This window comes from Nuphar pumila, chromosome 11, assembly GCF_984573655.1.
Source record: "Nuphar pumila chromosome 11, dmNupPumi1.hap1.1, whole genome shotgun sequence".
Classification (NCBI taxonomy): domain Eukaryota; kingdom Viridiplantae; phylum Streptophyta; class Magnoliopsida; order Nymphaeales; family Nymphaeaceae; genus Nuphar; species Nuphar pumila.
Window position 1 is genome coordinate 26,591,394 of NC_143259.1, and position 9,550 is coordinate 26,600,943.

The following is a 9,550-nucleotide window of genomic DNA, read 5'->3' on the forward strand; positions in this document are numbered from 1 at the left end:
ATCTGATTCCAATCAAGATATACTGATATACTCAAGCCGAAGCTTGAAGTACGTGGCATATAAAACATTTCTTCGGTTCTAAGGTAATGGCTTCCCAACATCCTTGAGCACCTACCGATATACCTCAGACTATGGCCCTTAGGTACGTGGTAGGGGGGCGCTAACCCAAATAAGTGGTCCAGTTGTGAGGCTCTCTCCCGAACTATGGTTCAGTGAGACAACCCAGCAACGTGAAGACCAGGACAATATAGGTAGGGATGTTTTCAAAAGCATGCTCAACATGCAATAGAAACCAGATGACTCTAATGCAAGTCCTAAAAAAGATAGAATTTAAATGAATAGGAGCATACACTTGCATACATTGTTTACATTCAATCCCTAAAAATTGAGGAGAGTTGTATTTCAGACCTAAATCTAAGTGAGCATGGAATAATCTCCTCAATATGGTCCTACCAAACCATACTTAGATCCTATATGCAATGATATCAGCTTAGGACAAAGTCTAGGCTCCTAAGGTTTGCATGGCAATGAAGCTGACATTTGTAGAATAAAGACTTAGATAATATCAAAGCAAAGCAAAGGCATAGATTCAACCGGACGAAGACAAGGTCCCATCACGGTCGCCAACTTCTGTGATCATGCAAAAATTTTCCTCTTATTCCTCTCTTCCTTCTCTTTGCCTTTCTAGCCTCTATTTCCCTTTTAAAGGGGGAAATAAAAGACAGAAAAGAAGAGAAAAAAGAAAAAGGAAGAAGGGAGAGAAACTCTTTTGCAAGGTCTCATTTGACCAAAGAAATATTTTGAAAAATCACTCACCTCCGTTTTGAAATTTTTGCGAGAAAATGGAGAGACGGGATTCGCTCGTCGGTACGAGGTTCAACCGTTCCTGGCGCCTTTACCAGGGGTAATCGAACCAAGGATCGAATTTGTGCCTTTTTGCTTTGCTAAAATATTATCTAAGTATTTATTCTAAGTCCTAAATGCATGAAGAATCATGCTTGTGTTATGATTTTGAACTTGAAAACATGCATACTTTTAGAAATGCTTCAGAAAAATTGAGATTTTCCAAGTGATTTTGAGAATGAATTTTGAAAACATCCTTTAAGAAATGGCCCGAATGTTCAGAAATTGGTTTAAAATTCATTGAAGAATGTTATAAATCGCAACAGCGATTTTCTGAAAGAAGCGATAAATCAAGGATGATTTGCTAAAAATCTTTGTAAATCGCACAATGGTTTATGGAAAGACGGTAAATCGCAATAGCGATTTACTGAAGGATGTCGCAAATCAGACGACGATTTTGAAATTCAAGAATTTGAAATGAATTTAAGAGCATTGGAATCGAAGATTGGGAAGTCAAATTCCGAAATTGAATTCAAAATTTAAAGTTCAATTTGAAAATCAGAAGTTAGAATTGAATTTAGAAGTCAAAAGGTTGAACTTTAGACTTAAAATTGAAGATTTGAAGAAGTGAAGTTTGAAATTAAAAATGTAATTGAATGGAGAGAATTAATTTGAAAATAAGAAATTGTATAAAATTGGGAATGAAATTAGAAAAGGATAACTTTGAAATGAAAACTGATTTTGAAAAATCATTTTAAAATTCACTTGGAAATTTGAAAAAATGGTTTCAAAGAGGTGGAAAATGCTGATGCAATTCTATCTTGAATGATGAATGCATTAAAAGAAACTTGAAATTAGGTTTCGAAAAGCATATTTCATTCTTTAAGTGAATTGAAATAAGATTGAAGATATAATACATTTCTGACTATGGTCATAAAATGTATTATATAATAATCATATTTAAATTCATTTGAAGAATAAAATACATTTTGGTGCCTTTATAGGGTTTAAAATAAAATTAACTCTCAATATATCCTGACTATGGCCATTGATATATGTTTTGAGTTAATTTTAAATTAAACACTGATAAAGGAGGAAAATATTTAGAAAAACATGATGATTTTTGGAAAGAGATCCAGTGTGGACCCAATGTTATTCCATAAAAGATGAAAACCCTAAGTTTTGTTCACATTTTGACTATGGCCATAAATGCAAATCATCAACTTAGGATTTAATCACCTTCTATTAGAATGGTGCTTGTGCCATTCGTGTGTCACCATAGTGTTATTGAAAATGAAAATAAAAATGCAACACATTGATTATGAGAAATGAAAAGTTAAACTACATGCTCATTCATTCTAAACTAAGCATAAAGTAAACTTCTCATTAATTGATTTATTACAACCTTTGAATGGATACAACGATTAAAAAAAAAGACAACAAAACAGAAAATCCTGCAAAATGAGCAAATTTATTAGAAATAAGTGTAGGCTTTTATGGATTTTACCTCAATTATTGAGAAATTGAAGAATACATTCAAAATTAGCCTTTTATGCCTCAGAGATAAAGGAAAATCAAACAAAATAAACACAAGTGATGCATGATTTTGTGAAAGCATTTGAAAAACATTTTTGGATGGATGGGAGTCTTAAACAATTTGATTTCAACTCAAAATGAATACATAGATTCACAACGCATCAAGGAAGCATTTCCTTTTTACAGAATATCAAAATCATTCCTGAAACTAGGGTTATGATCAAAACATCAGAGCATTAATTTTAGAAACAAGAAATTGGGTTTTAACAGACAGGTTTCAGTAAACTGGATGTTATAGAAACTAAACATATCTGATTTCTCCCAAATTTGAGGGAAAAGTTGCACAATTTAATCAAGAAACCAACTCAATTTACAAAATTGAAAAATCAATTTTGGTTTGAAAATGACGACTTCGGGAAGTCACTATTTCCAAACAGGAAATGAACCTGTTACAGAATTTAAAATTTTGTAACCAGTCTCGGTTTTTAATAGGTTTGAAATAACAAATGAGCATGAAAAGTTATGAAATTTTCCAGATATAAACTAGACACATAGAGGAAGAAAACCCTTTTTACAGATTTGGAAAGTGATCTCCCGTTGGGGAGATATGACTCTTACAAAATGAACTAAAAACTGTGTCACTCAAATAATGTAGACTGATAGGGGTCTGGTTTTTTATCCAAATGGAGTATTAAATGATCATAGAAATCGCCAAAAATTTACATAAATAAACTATACTTCATAACAAAGACACCACTTTTTACGGATTTGAAATCTGATCTCTGATTAGGGAGATATGGCCCTGACAAGTTGGTCCTGATTCGGATAGCGATTTACAGCGATTTGTATCACAAATCGCTGTAGTGTCTAGCGAGAAACACTACAAATCGCTATAGCGATGTCCAACAACGCTACAAATCGCTGTGGGTCTCGTTATAGACCTAAAAATACTATAAAACGTAGTAGGAAAACCGGACAACACTATAAATCGTTGTAGGGGTCGTTGGAGACCCGAAAACACTACAAATCGTAGTTAAAAGACCGGACAACACCATAAATCGTTGTAGGGGTCGTTGGAGACCCGAAAACACTATAAATCGTAGTAGAGACTCATTGAAGACCCCAAAAATTGTAACCACGATTTGCTGAAGAATGTTGTCAACCAAATGGCGATTTGTTAAAGGGGTGCTACAGCAGTCATGATATGGGGGCCAAAATCAGAATATGTACAAAATCTGGATATAGGGTGCTGGTATTTAATCAAAATAAAATAGCAAATGACCATGAAAAATTCTGAAAATTTACAGGGATAAATTAGACATATAAATTAAGATAATCCGTTTTACAGAATTGAAAAATGATCTCTCGTTAGGGAAATACAATTCTGACAAAATGGATCAAAATCTAGGCCGTTAAAATGACACAGGGTGACAGGGTTGTGGTTTCTGACCAGAAACAGGTATGAAAATACTATATAAATTACTGAAATTCGGTATGGACAAACTAGATTCAATTTAAAAAACAACCCTTTTTACAGATTGGAAAGATCATCTCTGGTTAGGGAGAAATCACTCTCGTAAGTTGATCCTGATTCTGCTAAAATCGTGACGGTACAAAATAACAGGTTCTGAATCTAGATTTTTAAGGTGGGTCAAACAAACTCAGAATGATCTGATTTTTGGTGGGGAGCATAAAGACATATGCATGAGATTATAGTAAAAAATTCATATTAAAATGAGCTCTGGTTATATACAAATCGATAGATATAAAATGCACCAGAATTCAAAGTATAATTTAGAAAAACAACTGAACATGATGAAAGCAAACTGCACATCCGTAGATGTTCAAACATGAGATCTAATGCCTTAAAACATAAATGCATGCATGGATGATGAAAAATTAAGACATAAAATGCATTAAAAGAAAACAAAAATAGCTGAGGCACAAATCTAACTTGTTGTAGCCCATTTGAAAGAAGAATTTGATCTAAAAAGATCAAATCACTTCAATTCTTTTGGCTCAATCAAAATATATGAAACAGAGATTAAAAATGCAGCAAATAGAAAGATGAAAACTCAGATTCTAATCTATTAATCATGCTATGACAATAAATTTAAAGGAAATAGAAGAGGAATACTCACCTTGACTGAAGGGATCTGAAAGAAAGGGTTGAAAAACTTCTCCAAACTTCGTAAACTCAAAGTGAAGAAGAGAGATGAGAGAGAGAGAGATGACCACCAATTGCTCAATGTCTGAAATCGCCGAATCGCTCCCCCCTCCTTCTTCCTTCCTTTCTCTTCTTATTCTTCTTTTTCCTTCTTTTCCTGCAGCTTTTCTGCTCATTTTCTTCCTCCTTTTCTGCTCATTTTCTTCCTCCTTTTCCTCCTTTTTTTCTTCCTCTGTTTCTGGAGGGTCTTGGGCTGAGGCAGCGACTTTCCAAAATGTATATATATTTTTTTCTTTTATGATTTTAATTGGTTTAAAATCTAAGTTAGATAAAATATAAATAAAAAGGAGGATTTTGAAAATAACGGATTTCAATTGGATCCAAGATCCGATTTGATTTTTGAATCCAAATTGAGTTAAAACCGGATCCAAATTGAATTAAAACCGGATCCAAATTGAATTTTAAGAAATTTTGCAAAAGTATTGAATCTTGGGTTTGAAATTCAAGAATTGTTTTTGAATTGGAGATAAAAATTGGATTTTGAAACTGGATCTGGATCCGTTTTGGTATTTTGGAATTGGATTATGAATTGGATCCATGGTATTTTTAAAAGATTTTTGCAAAATGATGCATTTGAATTTTAAATTTAAGAATTTAAAATTAGAGCAAAAAATGAATTTTGAAAAGGATCTTGATCCGAGGTTTTGAATAAAAGTTAGATTTGGATCTGGATCTCGATTATAGATCAAAATGAGGGAGATTAGTTCGAATTGGGTTCGAACCTTGGGAAAATGAAAAATCCAGGCTTATGATGGAGTTCAAATTTGGATATTGGATCAAATCTGGAACCAGATTTTAGATATTAGATCAAAACTTAAAAAATAAAGTTGGATCTCGGATAGCAGATGAACTCGAGATCACGAATTGATTCAAATATACCCCTGAACGAATCAGGAATTCAAAAGGGGTTTGGCATCTGTAAAAGGGGGGATTCAAAATGGATTTGAAAATTTGGGGGTGTTTACAGATACCAAATGAAAGTCCACTAGAGGGGGGGTGAATAGTGAAATTCGTTGCAGATCGATAATATAAAAATTAAAGACAATAAGGCACAACACCATAAACATAGAATTTATACTGGTTCGGTCGAGTTACTGACCTACATCCAGTCCCCAAGTAAAACACTTGAGCCTTTCACTATAAAATCCGTGTTATGGGATAAATAGTACAACACCCTCTTCCTCAGAGGTCTACTTCTCTCAACAGAGAAGGGAAACACCCTCTTCCTCAAAGGTTTACTTCTCTCAACAGAGAAGGGAAACACCCTCTTCCTCAGAGGTCTACTTCTCTCAACAGAGAAGGGAAAACACCCTCTTTCACAGAGATCTACTTCTCTCAACAGAGAAGGGCAACACCCTCTTTCATAGAGGTCTACTTCTCTCAACAGAGAAGGGATACAGTAGATAACAGAAAGTTACAACACTTTCCTATAGAACCTTCAGAATGATATGCAGAGTATGAATGCACGTATGAAGATTCTCAGAATGTTCTCTCTTTTGAAAATGGGCAGAATAATCTCTCAGGAGAATAGAATGTTCTTTTCTTTTTCACACACACTTGATTCTTTTGCCAGTGAGCTTTTCTTGTCTTTTTCTCTTTCTTTTTCTAAGCTCTTTTTTAGTGTGTCGAGTAGGAATTTTTCTCTTTGAAAGCTCACATGTGTGTTCTTGAAAATTTATTTTGTTTGTATATATATATATATATATATATATATATATATATATATATATATATATATATATATATATATATATATATATATATATAGGTCTTCAAAAGTAGTCGTTGCATTTTGAAATAATTATCCTTTTGTGATGTGAGGTGTTAGGTCATCTCAAAACAACTTTCTATAAAAAAATGTGTGAAATGATATGTGTACTATATTGCTTTTTCAAAAAGTCGTCATTCCATAATTTAAAGACTTGTTAAGTAATCAATGTTTGGTGTATTTAAATAATGATAGTTTCTTCAAGTCGTCATTTCTAAATTAAATATTTGAGGCACACTATACGTTGTAATTAAAAATGGAATTTTAATTTGTAATAGGTCTTTTCTCAAAATAAATGTTTTGTAGTACATTGAACGTTGGAGTATATAGAAATGTAATTTGTCTTTACTCAATTTAATGATTTGTAGTACATTAATTGTTTTCTTACAAATCGTTACTTCTTTGTTTAAATGTATGTAAGTACAATAAATGCTTGTTAAGTACTTTATTTTATAAATGGTCATTTCTTGAGTAAATGCTTTTGAAGTGTCATTTAACGTTTATAAAAAGAATGATGACTTTAAATATAAGTCGACATTTTGAGTGTGGATTTTAGTATTAAATAAATAAATGGTTATTTCCTAAATTAATTATCTTGTTAAACAATAAGTAGTTGTATATAAAATAATATTTGTTTTCTCAAATCGTCAATTCAAGATGAATGATTGTGTGTTGTGAATCAATGCATTTTGTCTTTTTCTTTCATAAATGCTTTTGAAATCATGAGCTTTTATATCTTTTCAAGTTATCTTTTTCATAAATGCTTTTAGGAAGTATAATGATTTGTTTCAAAAAGGTGTTTTTGAAATGCTACAATATACATGATGTATCTTTTTATGAAAGCTTTACTTTTTGTAAATAAATGGCTTGTATGATTTCAAAGCATATCGTCTAAGATGAAATATGCATGCCTCTGAAGGTTCTATTACATATGACTCTAAAGAAGAAAAAAATCTTCATCTTGAAGTAGCCGATCTTCTTGGATAATCTTTATGAATGTATGGCCCATCAAGCTTTTTCTTCAGAGTAGTATGATTGCATCAAATAGTTGTACTTGATCAAGTTGTCTTCACTCTTCTTAAGTGAAATAACCTTGCATCAAATACTCGTTAAATACATAGCACATCATATACAGTCATAATATAACATATTTAATTTCATATATGAAAGCATATCATATTTATCATATCTCATGAAAGCATATCATGTATTTAGCATGTATCATCTATATGCATCATGGAAACATATCATATTTATCATGTATCATCAAAACATAGTTTCTCAACAATCGTGAGTCTTCTCTACAAGGGTGGTCTCATGTTACATAAAGTGCCAATCTTAATGGTCTAGTTCCAACAACTTGAGTGATGAAATGGATGGAATTGCATATGCATGTCTCTTAGAATTGAAAAACTGCACACTCACATGCACATTATCCTATTTCTCAGATATGCTGTTATATCATCCCTCTGTTCTTTATGTTTGTGCGATTGACGAAAAAGCATGTGGTATCTAGTACACTTTGCGCATAGCACAACTTAACACTCGTACTGAGTAGTGTGTACCTCGATTGGTACATTGCTTGAGGCATTGATGAGTGCACAAGGTGCACTTACTTCATGACATGAAAGGGCTGAAACATAAGTTCAAACACCATAGGGTATGAATGAACATTGTTTTTGTTGGACTCGGTTGGAGCACTAGGCAAAGGCCCTTCTGTCGTGAGTGAACTCACGTGTGACTATACTCTAAATTAGAAAAGAAATAATATGGTGTTAAGATCGCTTTCGCGAGCGATGTGCGCTTGTTAGCCGCGTGAGGCTGAGCACGTGGATGGGCAGGCTAAGTCCTTGTTTGCGTACCCCGCGGGGACCACGAGGCATAAAATCCTCATCAGAAGATGTGACTGCATAATGAGCTTAAGAAAGATAAACCCACTTCGCCCCATTCACAAAACGGTTCACCTTGAAGAGGGTGGATGGTACAACCCTGAGTGACTTGTCGTTACTATGACACGTGTTTTGACAGGAGCTGTAGCGTTCTTTGACCTTCAGTCACTCAGAGTCAGGGAGGTCGAGGTTGCCTTTTTAGGACCTCACTACTGCAATAGTATGGATTGCAATCCTTACCTATGCTAGAGTTTCTCTCAGCTGCGTGCTGCTTGCATGAGGTTTGCTCAGTCTGTAGCATCCCCGGTTACCACATTAGAATTTGAATAACAGACGCCGGGTGCATGTCTCACAGAATGCGAGGTTCCTTCACGTACCCGAAGGAGTAATAAGAAGAACTTAAAGACTAACCAATCATAGCTGACATATTGAAGTTGTTACTTGTTCAGCAGTTGTTTTAGTTCTGTTACATTCCCTTACTGCTCTAAGCTACTTGTTTTTCAGTTACTACAGTTCTGTTACCTGTTTCACTTGGTTAGCACTTGTCACATACACACTTACCTAACACTGACACACATACTTGTTATTTTACATTATTGCTTCCTGTTTTTCCTCTTAGAAATGATATATATATATATATATATATATATATATATATATATATATATATATATATATATATATATATATATATATATATATCGTGGTTGTTTCTTCACCACCTCGCAAGAGGACTGACCCCGTTTTATGGGAATGCAAGTGATGAATAGGTATGGTGTTGATGCGACAGCACACGATGGAGGCTTGGGGACCCACACTTAGCTGCAGATCTTGTTCCTGTTGGTTTTGGGTTTTTGGTTTTTGTTGGAATACATTCCCTATTTTGAGACTTGTTGTATTGTCACATTTTGTAACTCTTAAACTGTCGGGCTGTAAACCCCTTTATATTTGTGATTGTACTTCTTAGTCCGGTCTGTTGTACTTACATGTGGCCGTCCAGACTTGCGGCCTTGCCACTTTCTTTATACCTTGTTTCTGTGGTTTTCAATAAAACCTTTAAAAAAAATCCATAGAAAATCTGAGGTTTTTCCAAGGTCGAGGTTTGGGGTGCCACACTAATCTCCTTGGTAACAATCACACCTCGTATGGTGTTTTACATACATCTTAGGTCAATTCGACCTATGGCATCCTTACCTTATTATCGGTGTTATCTCGTAATTCTCACACAAGGTAATACATATGTCAGTTACCTTCAAGATTCTTATGACATATAGCAACCCAAAATTG